This window comes from Silene latifolia, chromosome 11 (assembly GCF_048544455.1).
Source record: "Silene latifolia isolate original U9 population chromosome 11, ASM4854445v1, whole genome shotgun sequence".
Lineage (NCBI taxonomy): Eukaryota > Viridiplantae > Streptophyta > Magnoliopsida > Caryophyllales > Caryophyllaceae > Silene > Silene latifolia.
In genome coordinates this window covers 193,840,236-193,852,377 of record NC_133536.1, presented here as the reverse complement: position 1 = coordinate 193,852,377, position 12,142 = coordinate 193,840,236, and the positions used below count along the sequence as shown (strand labels likewise).

Genomic DNA, 12,142 nt, shown 5'->3' with positions numbered 1-12,142 from the left:
TTACCATTTAAAATAAATTTGTTACCAACTAATTACAATTTTATATACATTCTCAAATGGTAACAATGTACTCTCTTATGGCAACATTAGAAATTAAACGAACAAATTTTTGTAGTATTTTAGAACTGAAGGTAATATACCACTATAGTCTCTTAAATGGTAACATTGTACTCTCTTATGGTCACATACTACTCTTTGAAGTAGAGTATAATTTTAGTGGTCATAAATTCGACAAAAATTATGGCATTTTTAGACGTTTATGATGACATAATTACAATTGTTAAGAAAAAATGGGCACATTTAAATAGATAATGATGACATTTTATAATTATTAAGGTGGTCACAAAACAAACATTGTCTTAGATGTCTGACTAGAGGGACTAAAATTCTATTCCAAAATAACCCAAACAAACCACCAAGTACTAAATATATGTTTTATTACAAATTGACAGTTAAACAGATAATAGTCCATGAATGGCCTCTGCTCCATTCATTTTTTTCTTGGCAACACCTTTTGGAGGACCTCCAATTTCTTTGTTGTTTGCACTTCCAACTGCTTCGAGGTTTGTTTAACGTCGGACTTTGTTTTGTCCATTTTTAGGTGCTGCGGTTGCATAAGAATTTCTGCGAAATAAGTATGAAACTTTTACCATTACTTTACATTAAAAGTGTCTTTCAAACAAAATATATGGCAATGCATTCTGACTAATATATGATGACATTTAAAATATGTGTAGATTTCGAGACTTAGGTAGTACCATTTTTATTTATCGCCATGTTTATTCATAGATGTTACCATCGTAACATCCATTCACATATCATATATTATATTAAAGCAATAACCGGCCACCCCATCATACGCCATGTGTCACCGCACATTCAATCGCCACATGTCACTCTTTATTTAAAAAAAAAAAATTCAACAGTCATCTAATTAAGGTTAGTAAATCTGTTTTTTCCCACATTTAAACAACTGCATCATTTTTTTAGTCAGATTATTATTATTTATTATATTATATGATATCTTTGGCTAAATTAACATGACGGAGTATAGCATGCGATTCTATCCTAATTTAAAATGTCAATCAACCAATCAAGTTTAAATGTAAATGTAAATTATATTGACTTCCATAATTATAATTATAATTATTATAGCATAACAAACCAAATGCCAGCTACCCCTTGACATGCTCCACAAAATTTGCAACGAAAACGGAAATAATTTTATTTGTTCAACCATCTACCCTAATATTCCATATATAACAGATTCTAAATTTTCATAATTAGGTATATGTATGATGTCATTATTCATAAACCATGATAAATAAAGGCTTAAAATTGAAAGATCAAACAAAAGAAGTTGTAGTTGTTGTGCGATCTTGCGGACAAGTAAGAAATAGTCACCAACCATTCACCATATCTTCTTCCTTTGCTTGCTCATAATACAGCATGGTTTTTTTTTTGTTTACGCACAATTACATTTATATCGTCTTTGGTTTGAAGATTTCTATATTTCAACACCATAGTACGCAATTTCACATGGTTTGTTTTGGACTTCGTTCCAAATTATGGGGGTAACTAGAGTAATTGTATTTTTATTGATCATTTTTTAGTTTTCACATAGTAAATTCATTTGCCTTTAAATAATTGTATATTTAAGTCTCCTCTTTATCTTTTATGTTCAGATCAGAAGATATAGGATAGACGATAGACAATGCCTCCTATGATGCCTCTTTATTTGTGTTTGGCGAAGTTGATGTAATTGGGAGCGGTGTGATCTGCATTGTTAAGAAAAGTTATATTTTCAATTAAGATGATACGGAGTACTCCGTATTAATTAATGAAGAGGTATTCTTCTATTGTTGCATAATTTCATGAAAATCAGAATAGTGTGCAATATATGCCACTATTCGCAATAGACTAATCAAAAAATTTGAAGACTGCAATAATTCATATTATTAGTCTCTATTACTTTGCTCAAATTTTTCACATTTATTTTAAGATCGTTGATTTATAACTAATGTATCTCACCACCACTTCTAATATTAACAGTGATTAACAGTCATGACCTTCAAGGCCGGGTGAGGAGGCATCGGTTTTCTCAATCAAATAAGATCAAAGAGAGTACCAAGGGGCAAGGCCACAAGGGAGAAAAGTGGTTCGACAATTAACATTGATAAGTTGTTTATGTACATTTTAAAGTAATAATATAATTATACGTAGTTTATTGTTGGTGTTATTATTATTATTATTATTATTCGTAAACGTCTTCAGAAAATGTTGTTATTACCCTTTTAACATTGTTTGACAAGTCGTCTTCAAAAGATTGCTTTTTTTACAAAATATTTTCGTGTCTTCAATTACTTTACTAATTTGTGTGTTTGTAGATATGTTCAATGTACTAATATACTATTATCATAACATTTTAGATGTTTATTAATAAGTCAAAGTGATCATTTAAATATCCAATTTATAATAAATTCATGTATAAAATGTCGTATACATAAATTTGTGTTCATACAGTGTTATAAGATGTACTTTTCTATTTATTGCAAAATATTTGTTGTTTCCTTTGATTCTGCAGATCTACCATCTCTAATAAGTACGTCTACAAGTACATTAGAAAGAAATATACGAGTCATCTGATCCTATTTGATTGTCGTTTGTAACACGCGAATTAACTAATGATATAATCTACATCAATATTATATTTGTATGTCTTCTCCCCATTATTCAAATTTTCGTCAAATAATTTAATATTGAAAAAAAAGGACATAGTAAAACATAGCAAAATACTCCCTCTGTTCCGGTCATTTATTTACCTTTGTTTTTGACACAAAGACCAAAGATAAAGGAATGGACCAATTATTGGGTGATAAGCGGATCAAATTGAGTTTGGAATATCAAGTTACCAATCAAAGACATTCCTAAAATAGAATGGTAATCAATAAACCGAGACACCCAAAATAAAATAGGTAAACAAATGACCAGTACTGAGGGAGTATCATTTTTTCTAATGCGATAATATATTATTCATTCAGTTAGTGTGAAAGAATTGCATTCCTTTTTACTAACCTATATATTAAGATCCTTCAAATTTCAGCTAAATTATTGTCTGTTTGGTTCTTAATTGATATCCTTTTGTCCATAAGTGAAAGAAACGATAGGAGATAAGAAGGAAATTAGTAGGAAGACATGAGTAAAACAAATGCTAAAATTTGTTGGCTTTGCCATTATTAATGACACCATAACAGATTAACAGTGTGCAATTCACCTAAACACGTAAGTAACTACTCCCTCCATCTTGGTCATTTATTTACCTTTGGTTTTGGTATCGAGACCAAGGAAAAAAGGAGAGGTCAATTCTTAGATGACAAGTTGACCAAATTATTGAGTGTGGAGGACCAATTGTCCATCAAAGGCATTCCTAAAATAGAAAGCCAAACAATTGACTAAGACACTAAAAATAGAGTAGGCTAACAAATAATCGGGACGAAGGGAGTACTCCGTAACAGTTTACCATGGTACGACCTCACATTTTTTTATGTGTGAATGGGCGATAATGTACATAAGGTGGCAATCTGGTCGTTTGGGTCGGCTCTGGTCGAATGGCGTCATTTCTAATCATATTGATCCTGACTATGTTCGGGGTTGGGTTAGTCGGGTCAATTCTTAGCTCGGGTTTAGGTCAGGTTGGGTCATTTATATATTTTTCGGGTCAGACTTTAGTTAGGACAGGTCATTGTCGGGTCGGATCATTATCAAGCTCATTTCTTGGCTGCTTCATTATGATAATTTCTCGGGTTTGGGTCCGGTTTGTTTGGTGTGACAAATCAATTCATTATATCGGTCGATTTTTTCCGAATGGTTTACCGGTTTATGTTGATTTATGGACCGAGTCATTATTCAGGGAAGTTACTAGGTTAGTCAATTTTATTATATAAAAGTTAGTTATTCTTAATGTCGGTTTATTTTAGTTTTTATCGACTTGACTTTTCGTATATGTCGGGATATTTTGAGTTAATGCTGGGTTACCTCTCGGATTGGGTTAACATTAGAGAATTGAGTTGTGGACTTGTGGGAGTTATACGTGATTAACAGTAAATGATGGGTCACGAGTCGTGACGGGTGACTGGTGGGTGGTGGACATTGGTCATGACTAGATGGTCAGTAGTGGGTCACGCTCGCGTTGGTGTTGAAAGTTGGCCGATCATTGTAAGGGGTATGTTGAGAAAGTTGGAAGAGAAGAGAATCTGATTCGGGTTCCTGAGGAGTCGACGTTAGAGTATGTAGGCTTAAGGAATTAGAAGGGGCGTAACGGTCACTTAGACCCTCTTCTTTTGGACTTAATACCAGTTCTTAGAAGTTATGTTCAGTTTAGTTCAGGACGATTCGATTCAGTTATGATATAAATAATTTTTTTTTATAATATGATGCTTGATATACAAATAATTATTTGATTGTACTTGATTATTGACACGTAAATGAACATTTTTATATAAATATTATTCATAATGCAGATTTGAAGATCTCCCGTGCGAGCACGGGTTCAAAAACTAGTTCTAACTAATACAACAACATTTCACACAAGGTTACATTTCGAGATAAAGATGGTAACATTTTCTTATGTCACCATGTTTATTCATAGATGTTGTTCAAGGTGGCCAACTGCACGGTCAGCCCGGCCCGGCCCGGCCCAGTCCGGCGTTCGGGCTAGTTCAGCACACGGCCCGACCAAGCCCGGTCAAGCCCACCTGCCTATCCCGGCCTGGCCCGGGTCATGAAACCCCAGCCCGGCCCGCCTCCTGACCCGCCTCCTTACCCGGCCCGGCCAAAAACTTAGCTGTTGGCAACAGCTCTTTCTCAACGGCTAGAAGTTGACAATTTGCTTGATATTTGTTTCAATGTCAACGGCTAGTATAGCCGTTTAGGATTTTTTTTTTCCCTAATTTTAATTCTATAAATACCCCTTAATTCCCACATTAATCCTCACACTTTCTCAACTCTCTATCTTAATCTATTCTATATTTCTCTAAATTCAAATTATCAAGTTTTTATTAATTAATTTTTAAGTTAGAATATAATAGATTACTAGTATAATAGAATTATCTTATTAATTAATTATTATAAATTTATAATACATATTAATTATTGTTATTATTAAAATTTTAAATTATATTGATATAAAAATGGAAGAGGGAAGAGATTATACTCCGGAAGAAGTTGATGCGATGTTTGCGTCTCAAGAGGGTAATATATTTTATTTTCGTTTTTTAATTATTGTTAATTTCGTTTTTTAATTATTGTTACTTTTATTTTTTTAATTAGTGTTACTTTTGTTTTAATCTTGCATTTTAGTAATATAATGATCTAATTTATTTGAATTTTTGTAGGTTTTACCCATGATGCACATATTGAAGAAGAAGCGAATCAAAGTAAAAAAGGAAATAAGAAAGTATCATTTGTATGGAACTATTTCGTGAAGGTGCAAGACGCAAAAGATCCGAGGAGTTATCGTTGTGTATGCACCGTTTGCCGTGATGTGAAGAAAGTACACAAACATTTTGCTTGGAAAGTTGGAAGTGGACTTGGAAGCATGAGTTGTCACTTGAATAGTGAGCATGGTATAACCGGAAGTGGTGTTGCTAGCCAAACTCAAGCTCAACTTAGCGGTTTCATGAGTAAAGAAGCCGGTGGAGGTAAACCTTTTTTTTATAACCAAAAGGCTATGATTGGTCATATGGCTACTTTCGTTAATCTTGAAGAGTTGCCTTTTACTTATGGTGAAAGTATTAATTTGGAAAATTTTAATAGGCGAGCATTACAACCCGCTTTTACTCGTGTTAACCGTCACACTTTAAAACGAACTACTATGGAACAATATAAAGAACAAAAAAAAAGAATTAATTGAATATTTTGCTAATTATGATGGTCGAGTAGCATTAACTAGCGACACATGGACTACAAAACAAAATGATCCGTTTTTGTGTGTTGTCGTTCATTGGATTGATCATGATTATTTTTTACAAAAACGTATTATTGCTTTTGATATCATGGATGAAAAACACACCGGTTATAACCTCTTTTTGCGTCTTAAAAAATGTTTAGAAAAATTTAATTTGTCTAAGAAAGTTTTCTCCATCTTATTTGACAATGCATCGGCTAACACTAAATGTATTGAATATGTTCTTGGAATGGATAATTTATTGCTAAATGGCGAACTTGTGCATATTAGGTCTTGTGCCCATATTATAAACTTGGCGGCTCAAGAAGGAGTTACTTTTCTTGCACCACTTATAAAACCAATCAAAACTTCCATTAATTGGATTAGAAATGCTAGATCGATGAAAACACAATACAAAACATTGTGCAAACAACATGGGTTAAAACCCAAACAATGGTCCACCGATTGCCTTACTAGGTGGAATTCGACATATAAATTGCTTAACCAAGCTGTAAAATATAAAGTCGTTTTAAATGAGTTATATAATAGTCACCAACGTTACGACCATGAAATGCTTGATAATAGTATGTGGGTAATTGCCGAAAATATTTGTAAAATATTTGAACCGTTTTACAAAGCCACCAACATTTTCTCTCTTGTGTATGAACCTAATGTGCATTTAATTATACTTGAATGTTTAAAAATCGTTCTTGCATTTTCTAAGATAAAAGGCCGAACCATGTTTAATACCTGTGATAATTGATATGAAAAAAATGGACGAATTATTTTAGTAGTTTTCCGCTTATATATGGTGTTGCTTGCATATTAGATCCTTGTGACATATTGGTTTAAGGAATAGCATAGAGTGTTATTATAATTTGCTTGGTGTTGAATATAATGCTCAAAATTATGTTGATGATTGTATTAATGTTTTACGTGAGTTGTCTAAAATTTATGCTACGGTTAATGACGAGTCTAGTAGTGATAACCCTCCGGCTCAAAAGAGCGCTCTGTTTGACAACGAACTTCATTCAATTGTATTTCGGAGATCGTCAACACAATCCTCCACTACTATTTGCGCCACAAAAGAATTGGACGATTATTTATCATATCAAGTTGAACAAAATGATAAGGATTTCAACATCCTTCTTTGGTGGAAATCTCGTTCCATACAATTCTCCTTACTATCAAAAATAGCTAGAGACGTGCTTGTTGTTCCCGCTTCTACGGTTGTGTCGGAGTCCGCTTTTAGTGCAGGTGGAAGAGTTTTAGATGACAGAAGATCTAGCCTAGCACCCTTGACCGTAAAGATGTATGTGTGCAAAAAAGATTGGGATCAAGCCAAAATCAGACGTCAAGGGGCAACGGAGTACGACCCATTAGAGGAAGACGAGCGTACCGACGATGGGTCATCCGAGACGAGCTCTCCAACCTAGAAAGGTCAAAGTCATCCACCCGCCTCCAATTCAAAAACAGATAAGTCAAGAACTACGTGGGCTTTGATTCTTCCGATTTCCGACGAAGATACGTAGGCAACTTAATTATTATAAATTTTGAAAAATTTTCAAAAATTTATAATAGTAAAGTTCAAGCCCTTTATTTTTTCCCCCATAAAATCATAATTAATCACTTCCATTTAATAATAATAATAAAATAATAATAAAATAAGAAAACCAACGTTTAAAGTTGGCAGGCCCCACCAAATCCCAAATCATTCCCAAATCAATTGGTCTCCCTTGTGACGGGTTACCATTTGTGGCGGATATTTTGTGAGATAAAATGGTAACAAAATGGGTTAGTGGAGAAAGGGGACCACATGAATAGTGTTGCAGAGAGAGAAAAAGTGGGTTCTTTGTGAGGTAAAATGGTATCCGTCACTCAAGAGTGACGGATATGTGCCGTCACAAACAAGAATTTGAGTTCCCCAATTCCCAAATTTTGAAATCTGTACAATTAATTGTACCAAGTCTACCAACGTTTAAAGTTGGCAATTTCCAACGTCTAGTTTTTTTGTTTTTTGATTTTTTTTAATTTTAATTTTTCTAATTCTAATCCTATAAATAACCCCTCAATTCCCACATTAGTCATCACACTTTCTCAACTATTCTATTCTACTTTTTATAAATTCAAGTTATTTAACATCTCAAAAAAAAAAACAAAGCGTCTTGCTTATGACGGGTTAATCCCGTCACAAGCTGAAGACCTCTCACAAAAAGAGAGAGGAGACAAGGTGGGGAACCCCCATGTGCTTCTCACTCACCTCTAAATGGGTATTTTATGAGAGGAAACGGTATCCGTCACAAGCTTGTGACGGATATCGCCGTCTTCAATGAGATTTTGTGAAAAAAAATGGTTTGGGAACTATTCGTATGGAGGTACTTCCACAAAATGTCCGATCCAAATATGTCTAATGAATTCAAGTGTATTTTCAAGGTTTGTGAAGATAATAATATTACCAAATACTACAAATGGAGAACCCGTGAAGGCTACGGCGTCATGTATCGTCATTTAAAGGTGGCCCATGGCATTACTCGTGATTCGTGAATTATACCCGTGATATTAAAATCGAGTCATTTCAATTTCAATTATCTATTCCGTCGTTATTATGCAAGTCAAATAATTATGTAATTTAGTTATGGAGTTATCGAATATCGAATGTATGTCGTTTCTATTAAGGAATAATATAAATTTTTTTGATTACGTATGAAATTCCGTCGTCACTATTTTTTTTAATAAAAAAAAAAAAACATGCCCCAATCTGGCCCGGCCCGCCTCCAGCCCGCCCCTGGCCTGGCCCGGGTCAGACTCGCCTACAGCCCGGCCAAGCTCGTGCCCCCCCCCCCCCCTCCCCATCCCCCCGGCCGGTTCAAGGCCTAGCTAAGTGAGCCCGGCCCGAAACCGACCCGATAACAGGTCTAGATGTTGTCATTGTAATATTCACTCATACATTCTAACTAACATGACAACATTCCAAACATAGTTACATTTCGAAACAAAGATAGTAACATTTTCATATGTCACCATTTTTATTCATAGATATTGTCATTATAATATTCATTCACACATTCTTACTAACATGACAACATTCCAAACATGGTTACATTTTGATATTAAGGTGGTAACATTTTTAACACAAATAACATGTCACCATGTTTATTCGTAGATGATGTCGTTATAACAATTATTCACATTCTAACTAATGTGACAACAATTAAAAACATGGCACATTTCGAGACTACGGTGATAACATTTTTAACACAATTCATATATCACCATGTTTATTCATAAATGTTATCATTATTATATTTATTCATACATTCTAGCTAATATGACAATATTAAAACATGGTTACATTTCGAGACTAAGATGGTCACATTTTTAACACAAACCATATGTCACCATGTTTATTCTTAGATGTTGTCACTATAACATTCATTCAAATCTAAACAAACATATAATGTAATGGTTACATGTGTTATCACTAGATACATTTTTTCAACTAAGGTAGTCACATGTTCAACACTAACACACATGTCACTATGTTTACTTATTTATGTTATCGTGTTAAAATTCATTTTAAATTGAAACAAACATTTCTATAATGAGTAAGACACTCAAACATAAATACATTTATCAACTAAGGCGGTCACATTTTCAAAACTAACACATCTGTCACCATCTTGAGTAATTTATGTTAACATGTTAAAATTCATTTTAAACCCAAATAAACATACACATAAATAACGACACACTCAAACATAGGTACATTTCTCAACTAAGGTGGTCATATATTCAACACTAACACATATGTCACCATGTTTACTCATTTATGTTATCTTGTTAAGATTCTTTTTAAACCCTAATAAACATTTCTATAATGAGCAATATATTTAAACATAAGTACATTTTTCGCTAAGGTGGTGACATTTTCAACACAAACACATATGTCAACATATTTAGTCATTTATGTTAACATGTTAAAATTCATTTTAAACCGAAATAAACATAAATATAAATTACAACATACTCAAACATAGGTACATTTCTCACTAAGGTTGTCACATATTCAACAATAACACATATGTAACCATGTTTAATCATTTATGTTATCATGTTAGGATTCATTTTAAACCCTAATAAACATTTATATAATGAGCAACATACTTAAACATAGGTACATTTTTCGCTAAGTTGGTCACATTTTTAACACACATTATAAACACTAAGATTCATTTTAAACCCAAACAAACATAAATATAAATAGCAACACACTCAAACGTAAGTACATTTCTCAATAAATGTGGTCACATTATCAACACTAAGGTGGTTACATTTTTCTCAAGTTATGGCATAAATATACCAAATTACAGTCATACCTCTTCCGCGCATATCGGTCTCTTGCTCTTCTTTTTTGTGCTAGTAGCTAATGACGGCGTTAAGCGCTACTACATGACAAAAAATGCATTAGTAGTACACCACAAATAAATCTATTCTTAACCAACAAAATAGCTAAAATTTTTAGAAATAAAACTCAGGTCTTGAAACTGAGAATTTTTTACAAATAAAACAAAAAATTAGTACACCAAAAATATTAATAATTAAACCAATGTGATTTTTTTACAAATGATACTGTAATCTAAGCTTATAACTCCAAACCTCTATGATTTGGATAAAATCCTCATTTTTTTATCAACCACCCCAGATTTACAAATCAAAACACAAAAGATTCAAACTTTTTTAACATAAATCAAACAAAAACCCAATAAATTATCAACTTTGAGTAAAAAATGACATAAATATTTAAACTTTTTGCATAATTAAAAAAAACCCAACACAATAATCAACTTTTTACCTTCGATTGGTTTTTTTCCAAGCTTCTTTGGATGTGTTTTTTAAGCCATTTTTTTACCCATTGTCTTGAGGAAGGTAGGAGATGGAAATTATGATGGAAATGTTACCATCTTGTTTGATGAAGATCTTGATGGAGATGAAAATTGTGTTTCTAGAGAGAAAAATTAATTTGGGTATGAAAATGGTGTAATAGAGAAAATGTGGTGAGGAAGCTAGCTAGTACACGGAAGTTTCATGGGGAAGCTCCCTCTTTCCTCATTATTTTATTATTCGTACATTATTGTATTGTCAAATCACTTTTTGCAATTTGACTAATGTACTTTCCCCATATAGCAAAATACGGTATGAAATCGACCCGTCTCTCCCTTGTGACGGATACTCTATGTCACAAGGAAGACTAATTATATTTAGATAAAGATGGGGTTTTGGAGAAGAAAAATTTCAAATTATGAGCATGCTAATGTGTTGTGTTGGTCTCCTCACATTTAATGTTATGGTACCTCATGTGCATAAAATAATACCATATGTGTACTCCTACCAAACCCTACAAACAATAAACAATTTACCTATATCCACCCTACTTGCACAAGACCCAACCCATTTAATTGTGAAAAGGGCACTATTTGACCCGTCTCTCCCTTGTGACGGATAAAAGCCGTCTTCAATGAGAATTTGTGAATTACCAATTTCCCACAAATTATATGTTAGACATAGCCAAAATAATAAAACAATCTATAAAATTAGCAATGATGAATAATTGATCGTACGGACAATAGAAGATTACTTACAAACAAGGAATTAATCTAGGTTGAAGAAGATGGAATATCCTGAATTCAATTTCAATAACAAATCCCTCTTCTCACTGTTTAAAAGGTTAAAATGATAGGTTTGGGGTAAAAAGGTGATTAGAAACTGACCTAAAGCTCAAAATAGGGTGGAGGGAAATATTATAAACGAACTAACATTAACCCACGATTAAAATAATAAAAAAACCGGCCGACTCGATCGAGTGTCCTCAACCCACTCAACCGAGTGGCATCCACTCGATTGTGTCCTTGTCATACTCGATCGAGTTACAACAAAATAGAACCAGGAAGTCCATCTTAGGTTGCTCAACCGAGTGCACTCTAAGTCCCTCGATCGAGTAGTCACACATTTAGACGGGGTATTACAAACGTGACACAACATAATCTGTTTGTCGAATACATGTTATCTAAACTCTAAAAATTCATGAGTTACGGTAATTAATTATCTATCACCTATATAATTTTTTGACGATCATATGAAAAAATAATTATACTCCGAGAGCGTTTTATTTGCTCTTTTTTAGGAAATGCTAAATAATAT

General features: G+C 33.2%; 2 long non-coding RNA genes across 2 annotated transcripts; one reads left to right on the top strand and one right to left on the bottom strand.

The window, feature by feature from the left end:
• Nucleotides 1–354: 354 nt before the first annotated feature.
• On the bottom strand, nt 355–10,963 carry LOC141615258 (uncharacterized). Its single transcript, XR_012529759.1, has 3 exons — nt 10,797–10,963; nt 10,321–10,389; nt 355–624 (listed from the first exon to the last, which is right to left on the bottom strand). It is a non-coding gene; the product is annotated as an uncharacterized LOC141615258 (long non-coding RNA).
• Nucleotides 1,296–2,255, top strand: LOC141615257 (uncharacterized). The gene is made up of 3 exons (XR_012529758.1): nt 1,296–1,389; nt 1,686–1,848; nt 2,053–2,255. It is a non-coding gene; the product is annotated as an uncharacterized LOC141615257 (long non-coding RNA).
• Nucleotides 10,964–12,142: the final 1,179 nt, after the last annotated feature.